Source organism: Mixophyes fleayi, chromosome 5, assembly GCF_038048845.1.
Source record: "Mixophyes fleayi isolate aMixFle1 chromosome 5, aMixFle1.hap1, whole genome shotgun sequence".
In the NCBI taxonomy this organism is placed as follows: Eukaryota; Metazoa; Chordata; class Amphibia; order Anura; family Limnodynastidae; genus Mixophyes; species Mixophyes fleayi.
Genome location: NC_134406.1, coordinates 17,168,951 through 17,183,797, shown reverse-complemented (window position 1 = coordinate 17,183,797; position 14,847 = coordinate 17,168,951). Strand labels below are relative to the sequence as shown.

Below are 14,847 nucleotides of genomic sequence, written 5' to 3'. Positions count from 1 at the left end.
CCACCACATCCCAAAGGTGCTCTATTGGATCTGGTTACTGTGGAGGCCTTTTAAGTACACTGAACTCATTGTCATGTTCGTGGAAGCAGCTTGAGATGACATGTGCTTTGTGACATGGTGCAATACCCTGCTGGATAGTCCACAAAAATACACATAGTGCACAACAATACTCACATAGTACTCACAATGCACATAGTCCACAACAATACTCAGATAGGCTGTAGCATTTCAACGATGCTCAATTGGTATTAAGGACCCTACTGTGTGCAAGAAAACAGTCAAGAACTGCATTCTAACAGTGTGCTTAGAATAACCAGTGTTTCAGTATAATGTCAATGAACAACGAACTTTATTTTTTTTTTACAGAAGTGCCAAGAACCAAAACAAAATTCGAGCAGTTCAACGGGCCGTTCTGCAGAGGTGTGACGTTGTGATGACACAACCTTTGAGTTCCGCGTTAACATTCCGCACTGTGGGCACGCGTGTAAACAAGATTTACACCAAACAACGCAACTACAATTTGAAGGGCGGAACGCGTAGTGGAGGGGAGGATTAACATAGGCCGTGTACAGGACGGGCGTGCCGAGGTCGAACACACGCACATGCGGCTGATTCAAGCTCTGGGCATCTCTTAGGATGCCGTATCGCTTGCACGAGTTACAGGGCCGGGTGCCGGTTACTAGTGATGACAGTAGCATATGCTTGCAATTAGGAGTAACTGTAAATATTAATTGTATGTACAGTATGCATTGAGAACATCCCAATAAATATATTTCATGTAAAAAAAAAATATATATATTATTTTTTTACTGTCTTTTTCTTAATGATTGTATTATTACATAACAATATAATCAGGTGACAATAAGTGAATACTTTTTTTCTGTGCATTCTGGTGGGACTTTATATTCCACATATATATTGTTCGTATTCTCCAGTGTGTTGTGTCTGTCTGCATACAGCAAGTGACGTATAGGGTGCACCTAGACACGTATACAACAGGAGACGTTTCTTCACATCTGCTTGTAGTTGAATACGGAGTATGGGCAGTCAAATTGCGTGTGTTTGTTCACTTTGCAATCCTTAATGAATCAGGCCTCGCATTTGTAAATTTAGCATTCCGAATGTTTACACAATAAATGGAGCATTGTGAGGTGTGGTTGGGGTATCATCATCATCACCATTTATTTATATAGCGCCACTGATTCCGCAGCGCTGTACAGAGAACTCATTCGCATCAGTCCCTGCCCCATTGGAGCTTACAGTCTAAACTCCCTAACTCACACACACAGACAGAGAAAGAGAGAGAGAGACTAGGGTCAATTTTGATAGTAGCCAATTAACCTACCAGTATGTTTTTGGAGTGTGGGAGGAAACCGGAGCACCCGGAGGAAACCCACGCAAACACGGGGAGAACATACAAACTCCACACAGATAAGGCCATGGTCGGGTATTGAACTCATGGAGCAGAAGTGCTAACCACTTAGCCACAATAATCATTCCTCCGAAGTTGTAGAAGTCCTTGACTGGGAAAGTGGGTGCTCGCCAAGATATGGGTGCGGTCATGCGGCACTGGGGTGTGGCCATGTTCCCAGCCCACTACTCCTGCCCTAAAAACACCCCTTCAATGATGCACGGACCTGTCACTGGCTCATACGGTATTGAAGGGGCACACTTTCCAAAAATGTCTTGAAATCTAGACAAAGATCCTAGTCTGGCAGGACAGTCCTTTTGAATCAGGACAGTTGGGAGGTAAGTAACTAGTCTGGGTGGGAAAGAAATACTAGGGGAAAATCCATGCGGAACATTGAGGCCAAATTCCGTTTTGTTGGTGAAACCTGAGAAATTCCGCAGGTATGAGGCGCATGTTCCGCAAATCAGTTTTGAAAGTTGCTCCCACCTCTACTACAAACCTTGTTTATTGCGGGAGATTTAATGAAAGCATGGCGATGTTGCGGATACATTATTAGTGCTAAATGATGCTATCTCTGGAACGGTTTATTTTATTTCAAGAGCGTTATTTACACAGTGCTTGAACTATAAGTATATTTTGATATCATCACTAAAAGCCTCCTGATATTACGCTCTATAATCTGGGCATACAATTCTCTATAAAGTTTAATGAGCGATTTAAAGCCGAAACATGCTGAGCTTTAATACAATATAATACATGACTTTATTGCAAGGCAGTGTGCAGGTTACAGCATGCACGATAATAGAGAGACGCATGACTTACTACAAGGCTAGAATTAGATACTAAACACATGTCAAGTCACTCACCCTTGCGTGTTCGGCCCAATGGGTTTTATTCCGTCCCGACTGTAAGGCTTGTGATAAATCCTCTTTAGCTGCTGGTAAAGAAAATACATTAGTGTGTGTGACACAGTTGCACAGGTTTACAGACTCTCTCCCAAGGCATTTGCATCCATGGATACTGTAATTTCTTTTTCTTCTGTTGACAGAGTCTTAATTATAGAGTAGAGTTTTAGTTGCACGCATCAAATACTGGAAGAAAAACGTATTCGTAAAGAAGAGGAACCCCAAGTCAAAGCTCATTGTTCACCTTCCTCAGAGCTGGTTAAACAGAAACAACATTCATTTCTTGTTTACTTGTGGTTTAAGCGATTATATCATACAAAGCTTTGTTATTTGCTTTTCATTGTAAAGGAATGGAGTCTGTTTTTACAGTTGAAAGGTATATTAATCTGGGTTCCTGGCATGTAGACATACAAGTCGTCTCTACTAATCCTTGGACGGAGGATTCTGACAGGTAATTAATTAATAGTAGAGGTAATTAAAAAAAAAAGAATATAGCTTAGCTCAAAAGTGATTTTTAAGGTGAGTTTAACTAGAGAATCTTTTTATCAATCACCTTTATCTCCTGCTAGGGTTTCCCCAGTTTTGAAATGGGCGGAGATAGATCTAATTGTAACTATCTGATCAGAACACTCACATAGGGCCTCATTTAGAGTCGGACACAAAGTCCGTTTTAGGCGCATCGACCACAAAACCACTATCACGCATGTGCAGCAAGCACCATATACGCCTGCATCTTGGACGCAATTTACACTTGCGACAGCTTGCGGCTTAGTACGAGGGAAATGGCGGAACGCGGAATTGTGAAGGCGTAAAACTTGTATAATATAGACACGGGGTATGACCCTGTAATTAAATCCTAGACGCAGTAAGGGGCAGACACAACACACGTCAAAAAAGGGCTAAAAATGTACGTCAGGAATTAGGTGGCGCAAGTAGTTAGCTAGCTGCACGAACTGGTCGCAGCTCGCTAGGGTGTTACGAGTGGGACGCAACTGGGGTTGCATGTCAAAATTCATTGATAATTATATTAAGGTGTCAATATTATTTTATAATGAAAGGGGGCAATATTATTTGACTGCTCACAGGGGCAATAATTATTTCTGATGAGGGCAACACTTATTTCATGATGGGGTCGCCATTTATACCGTACACTGGTGACACTATGTGTTCCACCCATGTGTGTGTTTTATTCTCTACTTGGACACATGGCAGGGCCCAAAATCATTGGATTCACTTTCACCGCAAAGCCAAGGTATTCATTTAGAGGTACACGGAGAATATTTAAACCTGTAGGTATTCATTGGTATTAGGCTCCTAAAAAATGTAATTGTCCATAAATGCACTACTTCAGTGAAGCTTTTTACATACATAACATCCGCAATAGGATATACACTCCCCAACACACATTCAACTACTTTTGCAGACTCTCCCGGAATGTCGGGAAGACTCCCAGGAGTGAGAACTCTGAAACTCCCTCTGTATTCTGCCAGAGGAGCGCTAATCTGCCTACCAGATGGACGGGGGCATGCACTGATGAAACAAATTCATGCCCCGGCCACCTCTGTGTGAGCAGTAATGGGGCAGGAACTGCGCCCCACCTTCCTGAACAGTAGTATCTTGAATCTCATTTTGGGGTGCTATTTGGGTTTCTGTAGCGGTGATGAGGTATAGATAATGTCTCTCAAACAGTCTGATAACCGTGTCTGACCCAGAGCTCACTGGTACATTGTATGGTAAATGAGGGATGTAATTATCTGTTCCTGATATTACGGGAAGGTGCCCTTTCTTCCTGAAAATGTATAAATTACATGAATTATAAAAGGCAAATTTTAACAATCTGGGATTGTTTAAGTCTACACCCCATATGTTTTGTTCTGTTATAAGAAAGCCCCCAAAAGATTTTGAGCTCGGTAATATTTCCAGAATAGGGGATTTCCATAGCTTGATGTGGGATTCTCAGCTATGAACTACTGAACATAAACATTTGTGTGCTCTAAAATTAAACCTAAAAGCTTGTCTGGGATAAACAGCTGCAGAAAGGGCATGAAATTGTCTGCACATAACACCTGGCTGGAGTTTGTTTGGAGGAATGTGGGGAGAATTTCCATTGACACATTACTCCAGGGCATCTGGGGGTATGTGTTGTGACACACCGCTGCACTCCATGCACCTCAATAATCTGCACTCTGTTCCACAATCCTGTGTGCCCCACTGCTAGTGCTGGTCCTCTTTTCTGGGGGTCGCTTATACTCAGAGGTGGCTGTTCACGTGTCACTATTCTCTATGGGGTAAAACTGTGACCCTGAGCAGTCTCCACTGCTCTCGTCATCAGACAAAGCATTATACCCTCTCTGTGCCACACTGTACAGTTATATAACACCAAGTACTAATGTCTAGTAACCAAGTAATTCCCTGAAACATAATAACTGAAGCTAAACAACTATAATAAAAACTACTAAACAATAGCTAAAACAACATTCTTACCACTAAATAACTACTGATTGAACATACAACAGAAGAGTTTGTGAAAAATGCTACATATATATGTATTTATTATGTATGTATATAGCACCATTGTATAAAGTACAGAGAATCATTCAAATTAGTCCCTGCCCCATTGGAGCTTACAATATAAATTCCCTAACACCAAAACACACCTATAAACATGTTTTTGGCCTGTAGGAGAAAAACGTAAAAAGGGGAAACCTAGGCAAACATATGAAACTACCTGAAACTTATAACTATAGATTAGAACTATAACTTATACCTATAGCTAACTAATAAACCCATGAAAAAAATTATTAAAAACACTAACTCTAAATGAATTGGGGGAACCGAGCACTGTGAGGTATATTATAGATTCATAGATTTTTCTTTGTATATTATTTACATTGGTGTGTATATATATATATATATATATATATATATATATATATATATACACACACACAATAGATGATAGATAGCTCAATAGATAGCTCAATAGATAGATAGATAGATAGATGTGAGATAGATAGATAGATAGATAGATAGATAGATAGATAGATAGATAGATAGATAGATATGAGGTAGATACATAGATAGATAGATAGATAGATATGAGACAGATATATAGATAGATAGATAGATAGATAGATAGATATGAGGAGATAGATAGAGATATAAGATAGATAGATAGATAGATATAGATAATAGATAAATATGAGATAGATAGATAGATAGATAGATAGATAGATAGATAGGAAATGGATAAATATGATATAGATAGATAGATAGATATGAGATAGATAGATAGATAGATAGATAGATAGATAGATAGATAGATAGATAGATAGATAGATATGAGACAGATAGATATGAAATAGATAGATATGAGACAGATAGATAGATATGAAATAGATAGATAGATAGATAGATAGATAGATAGATAGATAGATAGATAGATATGAAGTAGATAGATAGATAGATATGAAGTAGATAGATAGATAGATAGATAGATATGAAGTAGATAGATAGATAGATAGATATGAAGTAGATAGATAGATAGATAGATAGATAGATATGAGATAGATAGATAGATAGATTCTATATAGATAGATAGATAGATAGATAGATAGATAGATAGATAGATAGATAGATATGAGATAGATAGATAGATAGATAGATAGATAGATATGAAGTAGATAGATAGATAGATAGATATGAGATAGATAGATAGATAGATAGATAGATAGATAGATAGATAGATAGATTCTATATAGATAGATAGACAGACATTAGTTTATGTAACATGGTCTGAGTTGTCCTGGCAACTTTGGAATATTGTCACCTGTGGTCAAGGAGCTGACAGCTAGAAAGAGTCCGTTGACATGTAGCTGGGGATGGAATGAGATGAATGGAGAGTATGCTGAGTGCATGAATAAGATTGTTTGTATTTATAAAGAGTCATGCTGACATCTATGTAATTAGACCCCAGCAGACACTTGTAGTGAACTGTAAACTACTTTATAGAAAGACTCATATAGACTGTAAACCCACTATCTGTTTTACTGGTATTTATGTTTGTTTGTATCACAAGAAGAGAGTAAATTGGCATGTTTAATGGAAGGATTGTTAAAAATGAAAATATCACAGAGCTGAAAAACCTCAAATAGATTTTTTACAATAATAACTGTTTTAATGTCATTATTAATTATCACATACAAAATGATATAAACCAGATTTTGATCTAAAGTCTTATACTTAGAACTTACCATTCTGAGCAGGTAGTTGCTGTAACAGACACCAGCAGCTGCTTAGTCAGAATTCTGAAACCAGTGAAGGAATTCATAGCAAAGTCAGATATTAAATAGTTAAATTACTAAATGTATTCATTTGCTTTAATATATCTAACATTAGTTATTCCATTTTGTGATGATCCCCTTTAACTTAGCATTCCCTCGTAAATCAGTCTGTTTGTCATTTTTGGGCTGCAGCTGAGAATCTCAGCTATAGGGCTCCAGGGTATTACATCATATTTCTGTTAGATATGGTATTGACAAACCTTGGTATATCTACTTGTACAAAATTCGGGGGACTAAGGGTCTCCTATGAATATGGCTGACTATTAGACTAGTTCAATTGTTCAGTAACAGAGTAGAGGAAATGACATTCACAGCACTCACGACTTCAAGTGCTTACAATTGTACAGTTCATCTATTGTAACAAATCAGTGGAATGTAAACTTTATGCAGAATTGAAATAATCCACACTGATGGCCATTTTACATATCAGTGCTGAAATATTATTTTTTTGCCATTGAAATCTAAAAATGTAAGTGGCACATTATTTCAAGATCTACTTTCAACACCTTCAAAGCATAACAGGGATTTGTGTCTATTAGCACCTCTGCCTAGAGGCTTTGCTAGTTCTTTGCCAGCAACAATTAAGACATTAGAATAGGTGTTAAGAACTTTTCTGAAGTAGGTAATCATTTTGGGAACGCCCGTAAAGATACTGTATTCCTAGTTTGTGCCGGCATTCCATTTTCACACAGGACACAAGATGTACTCATGTATTTAATGCTATATTTTTAAATCTTTGATATAGATTATACTACCAGTAATATTTAGATATACCCATGAAATATAACTATACACGTGTGATTACTAATTGGAACACTTGATTATAACCATTTAATTCTTTTTGAGTATTAAACTTACAATAAATGAGTTCTGCTCATTACCCTATTCACCTTTGCTCTCCAATTTTATTGATAACAGATGGACTTCCTCAAAACTGATTTCCTTTCCAATATTTAACATTTTACATGACACGAGTGGTTCCCAACGTTTGCGCTACGATGGAGCCCCTACCCCACAGGGGATGTGCAGCCGGGGGATATCTGTGCCTTATGAGAATATTCTACACTAAAGTGTAGAATTCAGGCAGCAAAATTGGTTTTCAGGTATGAAGTACAGTTCAAAGCTGCCCTATGGGCAACCTTAACTCCTTCAAAAGAATGGTTGGCCCCTGAAGAGATATTTCCAATGAGAAGTCATCATCATCATCAGAGAAGTATCGCTGTATCAGAGATCCTTTAGATCAGTTTGGCAGACAGGTCACTGTGTCTGGGTTGGTAGGGCTCTCATAGATCTGTTCAAGGACCACCTTTACCATAGCCTGGGTAAACATGAAGACCTCTGGGGGAAGCCATTTCTGAGCGTAGTGGATCAAGTCAAACATCTTGTCTATATATCTGCCACGGTTACACCCAGTGGTACCGTGATCTCCTCTTTCAGCATATGATATTGTTGGGCATCTGAGTAAGCCCAGAGTAAGCGTTCTGTGGCTCACCAGTCAGGAATTGAGCAACAACAACGGCCTACTGGTCTGCTGTTAGCTTTCTGCATTCGGTAACTCTGCCAGAGATAGTAAGAAAGGCCCCCATGGCATCCTCAGGGAAGATTGAACCCTCCCGATTAAGGCAGCAGGCTCCTTGTGACAGATTTTGGTGTTTCTGCCGATGTCTTCATCTGTTTCTATAACATCTATTTGACTAATGATGCTCGTTTACTTATTTCTGCCAACAGGTGATTGAGGCTGACAGCAATGATAGGCTTGAATAGCCTATTGAGTGACTACCCCACCCAAAAAAAACTTTCACTCGCCCCAGGACTCTCTTTTCAGTTTGTGGTAGCCAAAATTAACAAAGCACACTTTCAGTGCCACCACAAAGCATGTGTCCTGGATCTCTAGAAACACTAACAGGCTCATGTAAAGTTTACATTAATTTCTTTGTGTAAACTCCATGTTTCTGTACTGGGCATGCACAGAAACATGCGTAGTCTTGCTCCCATATGCAGATCAGCCGCATCTTACACTTACTACTTCTAAAAGTAGGAGGAACGGGGGAGGGAAGGGGAGGGAAAGCGTCGAACAAGTACAATAAGGGTGTTTTCATGTATTTGGGGCAGCATTAATGTTGTGGGAGCTCGATCCCTGATCTGTGCTGCTAATGATGATTATTAGCAGGATATTTTGCAGTATGTAAAAGAAGAAAAAATAAAGTTAGTACTGACTGGCGGTTTTTTTTAGGATAAAAATGGGAATAAATAAATCTGATGCAAGCACCAGCTCTCATAGACTGGGCTGGTACTACAAGCTTTGGGTGGGGGTGGGGGGAGAAAAATGTTGGTTATCCCGGAAAAGCCGCAGCCAGCACTAGGCAACGACAGGCTGGACTGGGCGAAATATAATTTGGAAACCCGCAGGGTGGGGTCCTCCTGTTATACTGTAATGCAGCCCAAGACTTTTTGTTTTTTATTCTACATTAAATGCCAATCATCAGCATCAACTTGATGATAATTACTGGTGTCTCTACCGCATCATAATACACTTACAGCATATCACAGGCAGCAAACATATTTAACATAGTATGCGTAGCTGCACTTATCTGAGCCACCCCAGTGTATATGTGGAATTGACACATTTTACGCCTCGTATTACGTAAAATGAGTCCAATTCTACAAGAGACCCTAAGTGGAATCAGAGAGCAACGTATATCTCATTTCTCACTATTCCAGTATTTTCTCTCTCTTGCTGAATACTGCGTGAAGGGTAATGAAGCGAAGCTGCAGCAACATTTTGCTGTGTAAGTGGAAATATCAGAGCTACAAAGTCCAGCAGCACAATCTTCATGTTCTGCTTCAGAATAACCATTTTGCAGAATTTACAGAGCTAGGATGACAGTGGTAAATTCATTCTGCCATGTGGTGTTACTAGAATACTTGGTCTTGAATTTCGCCGTAGAAATGTGCAAAACGTTGCACCCAAATATGGAATGAGGCAAACATTACGCGGAACAGCTTAATGTTGGAAACAGTTAATAAGATACATTTCTTTGTTTGTCATTAAGTAATAATCTATTGGGTCTCTACCAAAGACAGTTGACAAAAATATTTTTTCTTGCCAAATTTGTGCCAAATAACATTTATAGATCCCTCAGGCCACCTGTAAGGTTGCCTTAGGTAGCAGGCCAGGACAGACCTAAGAGTTATAATGGAGTGCTGAACGAGCAGCAGTGTTTTATTGTAATTGTAATTATCATTATCAGACACTAGATGGAGACATACACTTTGAAATAGGTAAATTGGAATAACAACCTTTTCACAGCATAACAAAACCTATTGCATTGTTTGTATAGAAAATTTAAAAGAAAGACAAGTCAGATATAAGTGATATATTCCTTGATGGACATTTTCATGACTTTATTTTCTTGGTTACAATTAGAGATGCTCAGACTCGGTTCCCCGAGAACCGGACACACCAACTTAGCAGATGTGAGTACTGAGCCGGCTCGGTACTTTTGCGCGTACTCGGAATTGAAATTGAGGCAAAACCTCATCGCTATGTCGTCGAATCTCAAGAGCTTTGGATTCTATAAGTACCGCCCTCCACGGCGATCCAGCGCCATTTCACAGAGGGACACAAAAGGGGTAGCACAGTTCTTGGCAGTCTGTAGAGCAGTTGGGCAGCATCATAGGTAGAATAGAAAGAGGAGGGGGTAGCAGTGTTCTTCAAAGTCTACAGTGACATTCAGGAGAGCTCCATTGCTAATTGCCATTGCTGAAATAGAAAGAATTAATAGGTCTGGCAGGCTTGGTCTTCTAAATCTGCAGTCCCATAATGTACTGTGTTATATAGGTAACACAGAAAGAGGAGAGCTCCATTGCTCCATTGCTAATTGTCATTGCTGAAATACAAATACTAGGGCTGGCAGGCTTGGTCTTCTGAATTTGCAGTCAAATTGTATGGTGTTATATAGCTTACACACAAAGAGGAGAGCTCCATTGCTCTATTGCTAATTGTCATTGCTGAAATACAAATATTAAGTCTGGCAGGCTTGGTCTTCTAAATCTGCAGTCTTTGTTTGAAAGTGCATGAATAATATTGTGACCTGTGAGGTGGTCAAAACTGACTGCAAATTTCTTAAAATTAGTGTTATTGAAGTTAATAATAATGTAGGGGGGTGGGGGAGGGAGCAAAAATATGTGATTTTTAAAAAACAACAACATGATTTTAGAAAAAATCGGGATCCAAAACCAAAACACGCAAGGGTGGTTTTGTCAAAAGTAAAAAAACGAAGTTAATCAAGATCCAAAACCAGAATATGGAGGTCAGTGAACATCTCTAGTTACAATAATCATTTGAAAGAGATGAAAGGTAGGGTTTGAAAGATGTGCTTCTTGCTTTTAAAGAAAAATGTTGCTACAATTAAGTTAATCTCTATTACATTCCTCTAGTTTGTCAGCTATCATTAATGCTGTTTGGTCTCATTAACAAGAACGCCTTGTACTACAATCCTATACTTACACGTAATAAAATTACTCTCAGCAGTGTGAAAATATCACCATACTGACACAACCCATGACAAGAGAGCGCTTCTGTATTGTAACACCTCCCATCAATGTTTACTCCAGGCCATCTTAATTTAGATTTTAACAAGGAAACATTATGTAACAATAAGCATTCAGCAGACAGGAGTTTAAAAAAAAATCATAAATAATATAGTGCAAAATGTAAATAATTTTAGAGACGTTCAAAGATCTCTATTTAATATACCAAGATAGACAGGGATGGTTTGTTGATTGCAAGAACATCTTTAGTAATAGTTGGCATTCTATGGTAAGATGTACTGATCTGGGAGTTGGTCATGCAAGCTATGAAGCTTATGTGCCTGCTGTGAGCTACTGCTCAGAAAGATCGGAGACTGCACTGTAATGATTATTGAATCAGTGATGTTGGAACAGTGCAGAGAGCATTTTGGCTGTTAGGAAAGGAGCTTGTCCACACAGGTACCTCATTATCCCCAGACTGTACTCACAACCAAATTTAGAATTACTGTACCTACAATTATATTTTATGTAGCAAAAAAAAAATTGGACGCAGTAATTATTTAAGAAAACAAATATTGAACTTAATTAAATTGAGTTTAACATGTCAACGAAAGTCGCAAAGTTTGGGGTGTAAAAAGGCTAACAAAATAACATACAGATATATAATTGCAAGACAGTTTTCTTAACATAAAACAGAAATAAAGCCAGAAATGGTCATATCGCACTCACATACTCTTTGCCTAATTCTGCTGCTTGGGGAAGACTAGAAGGTTTGGATAATTCATCAGTAGAAGATTAAGCACCAAGAACTGACAGCATTTTTAAACATTTACTTGCCCAAACCCCCCTTTACTGATATTAGACAGGAGGTATGCTGATATGTTACTCTGTTTTATGGCCCTGTGTTCACACACATCTTTAGTAGTGAATTCTATAACTGGGATATCTCATCAGTGGCTGGTATCTAGACTTGACACATCAAGGAACTGGATCCACTCGTTACAAATATGTACAGAGATCTTCTCAAATATGGATTATAAAAGATAATGCTTGTATGATGTTCCCTATACAATTATATAATCCACTGGGAAGACCACAACGATTGTTGTTTGTAGTCACAACAATTGGGCTGTGCCATAAACTATAGGCGACAGGTTGATCTTATCTTGTGGCAGGACACAGACATCCATTTACCCCTGGTTTACTTACAACCAGTGACATCATAGGTACTCATTTCTTTGGGAGTAATTATAACCACACTTACATAATATTTTCCTAACTTATGCCATAATCATGACACCTTGGAGAAGTACTTTGCCATCCATGAGACTCACTGTTAGAAGTGGGCTCATAGTGTGAAAAAAGATTCTCAATAGGCAAAAAAGCTCTTTGGATCACCCAGTTAGGGAAACTTAGACTAACCCGGCAGAGCGCCTCTGGTTGACGTAAGAGGAGGAGTCACTGCTATGTTGAGGAACTGGCATATCCCACTATTCCCCTCTGTGTCTTTAGTTATATATAATGGTTACTCGTGTGCAAGCCTTGTGCCCCTCACCCTAAAGATCTCTCCATATAAAATAGATGGAGACCTTGGTAGGGTCTTGGATGTACAAGTACCACACTTAAAAGCATGAGACAAATTTCAAGCTCCACAGCAGGACAGATTTTGGATCTTAAGGGTTCTAGGTTATCTTAAATCTAGCACAATTAAATCCTTAACAAGTACAGTGTTGCAATGCAGTTCCAGAGATAGATATCTAAGATGAGTTATGATATCATTGCCTGGAGTGGGCTTATTCACAATTTTGCCTCAGAACACAGCCATGAATTAAGAATGGTATCAAAACATCCTACAAGAGCAACTTCTCCCAACCATCCAAGAACAGTTTGGTAATGAACAATGCCTTTTCCAGCATGATGGAGCACCGTGCTATAAGGCAAAAGTGATAACTAAGTGACTCGGGAATCAAAACATTGACATTTTGTGTCCATGGCCAGGAAAGTCCCCAGACCTTAATCCCAATAAGAATTATTGGTCAATCCTCAAGAGGCGGATGGACAAACAAAAACCCACAAATTCTGACAAACTCCAAGCATTGATTAGGCAAGAATGGGTGACCATCAGTTAGTATGTGGCCCAGAAGTTGATTGACAGCATGTCAGGGCGAATTGCAGAGGTCTTTAAAAATAAGGGTCAACACTGCAAATATTGACTCTTTGCATAAACTTAATATAATTGTCAATAAAAGCCTTTGACACGTATGAAATGCTTGTAATTTTACTTCAGTATACCATAGCAACATCTGACAAAAAGGTCTAAAAGCACTGAAGCCGCAAACTTTGTGAAAAACAATATTTGTGTCATTCTTAAAACTTTTGGCCAACACTGTACACAGTTGTGTAGCTCCTTGTAGTTCAAATGGTCTCCCATGGAAATTAATTATAAAAGAAGGAAGATGAGCCATTACAAACCCTCATTTTTTTCAAATACTGTTCAATTATATATTGGTCTGTCAATGCCATGCTGTATCATTATTTTATATTATGTAATTTGAGTGCACTGAGTGTAGACTCAAATCTATCAAGATTCTAATGGGAAAATAAGGACAATTAGGCCATGCCTTAAATCAAGCCCGGCCCCACCCAATCTGTGCCCTATTCGGAACAAGCAATAGCCAATTTGGACAGCACCACAGTCCTTTTGGCCATAACAAATCGCAACTGTTTGAAGATTGACATATAGTGAACAACACCTCCATCCCATGATAATGCTGCCCTATTTCATTTACTGTCCTTCAATGCAACTCAAGTTATGGAGCATCCATGTAAAACAAGAGAAGTGGTACTGTGCAGCTCTTCGTACATATGAAATAAGAATAGATACTGATAATTATATGCAGAACAAAAACTGATGTCCCTACATAAATACAGCATACATAATCTTTTGCTTGCATTCTGAATACATACATACATACATACAGGGATTTGCTTCCAAAAAACAACATGAAATAAGTTATACTGTTCAGTCTATCTACGTTACAAAACAGAAACATTTTTCAAGGTGAAATATTTACCTCCTTCACAGCCTTCAACATAAATTCTACATCAGGGCCTTTCCCACACTTAAAACTTTATTTCAGGAAAGGGAGAGATTTATTCTGGGATCCTAGTTGATAGCACTTCTGTTTAGTTTATTGGCATAATATGTGGAAAAATAGCTAAAAAAAGTTAAGTTCTCTTGTACATTGTCAAAATGAATTCAACTCATTTTTTATTCTATGACTTTGAACAGTTACATGTATACAAAACACAAGTCCTTTCTTGAAGGTTTGGTCTATGTTTTGGGCCATAATAAACTTACATATCTATTTTGTGTGTTGTTTTTACTTCACCTTTTAATCTTTTAAAACAACATTTTTTAACACTTTGTTTTTCCTCTTCTTGGTATAGCATGTTTTAATATGCAATTCTATACATGTGGATGTCATATCCAAGCCTATGTGAGAGAATGAAAACACATGCTCTAACATGGGATACTGTAGGAGAGTTTATGAGGATGCTATTAGACTTAGATCACTTCTCTTTCACAGGAAACACCAGCGATTACATTCTCAGAGTTTCCTGGCTGTCCTTGGGGGCCATTATGACGGACAGG

General features: G+C 38.4%; 1 protein-coding gene across 6 annotated transcripts in view; it reads right to left on the bottom strand.

Moving 5' to 3' along the window:
• LOC142158094 (uncharacterized) overlaps positions 1-14,847 on the bottom strand; it is a 129,637-nt gene that overhangs the window by 101,022 nt on the left and 13,768 nt on the right. For 2 of the 6 annotated variants that reach the window (XM_075211723.1, XM_075211724.1), the window contains 3 exons: positions 14,267-14,374; positions 6,570-6,623; positions 2,278-2,345 (listed from right to left, as the gene is read on the bottom strand). The gene's annotated coding sequence lies outside the window, so the exon portion shown is untranslated. Of the gene's footprint in view, positions 1-2,277; positions 2,349-6,569; positions 6,624-14,266; positions 14,375-14,847 lie in introns of all 6 variants that reach the window. The other 4 variants (XM_075211726.1, XM_075211728.1, XM_075211727.1 and 1 more) reach the window with 4 other exon arrangements.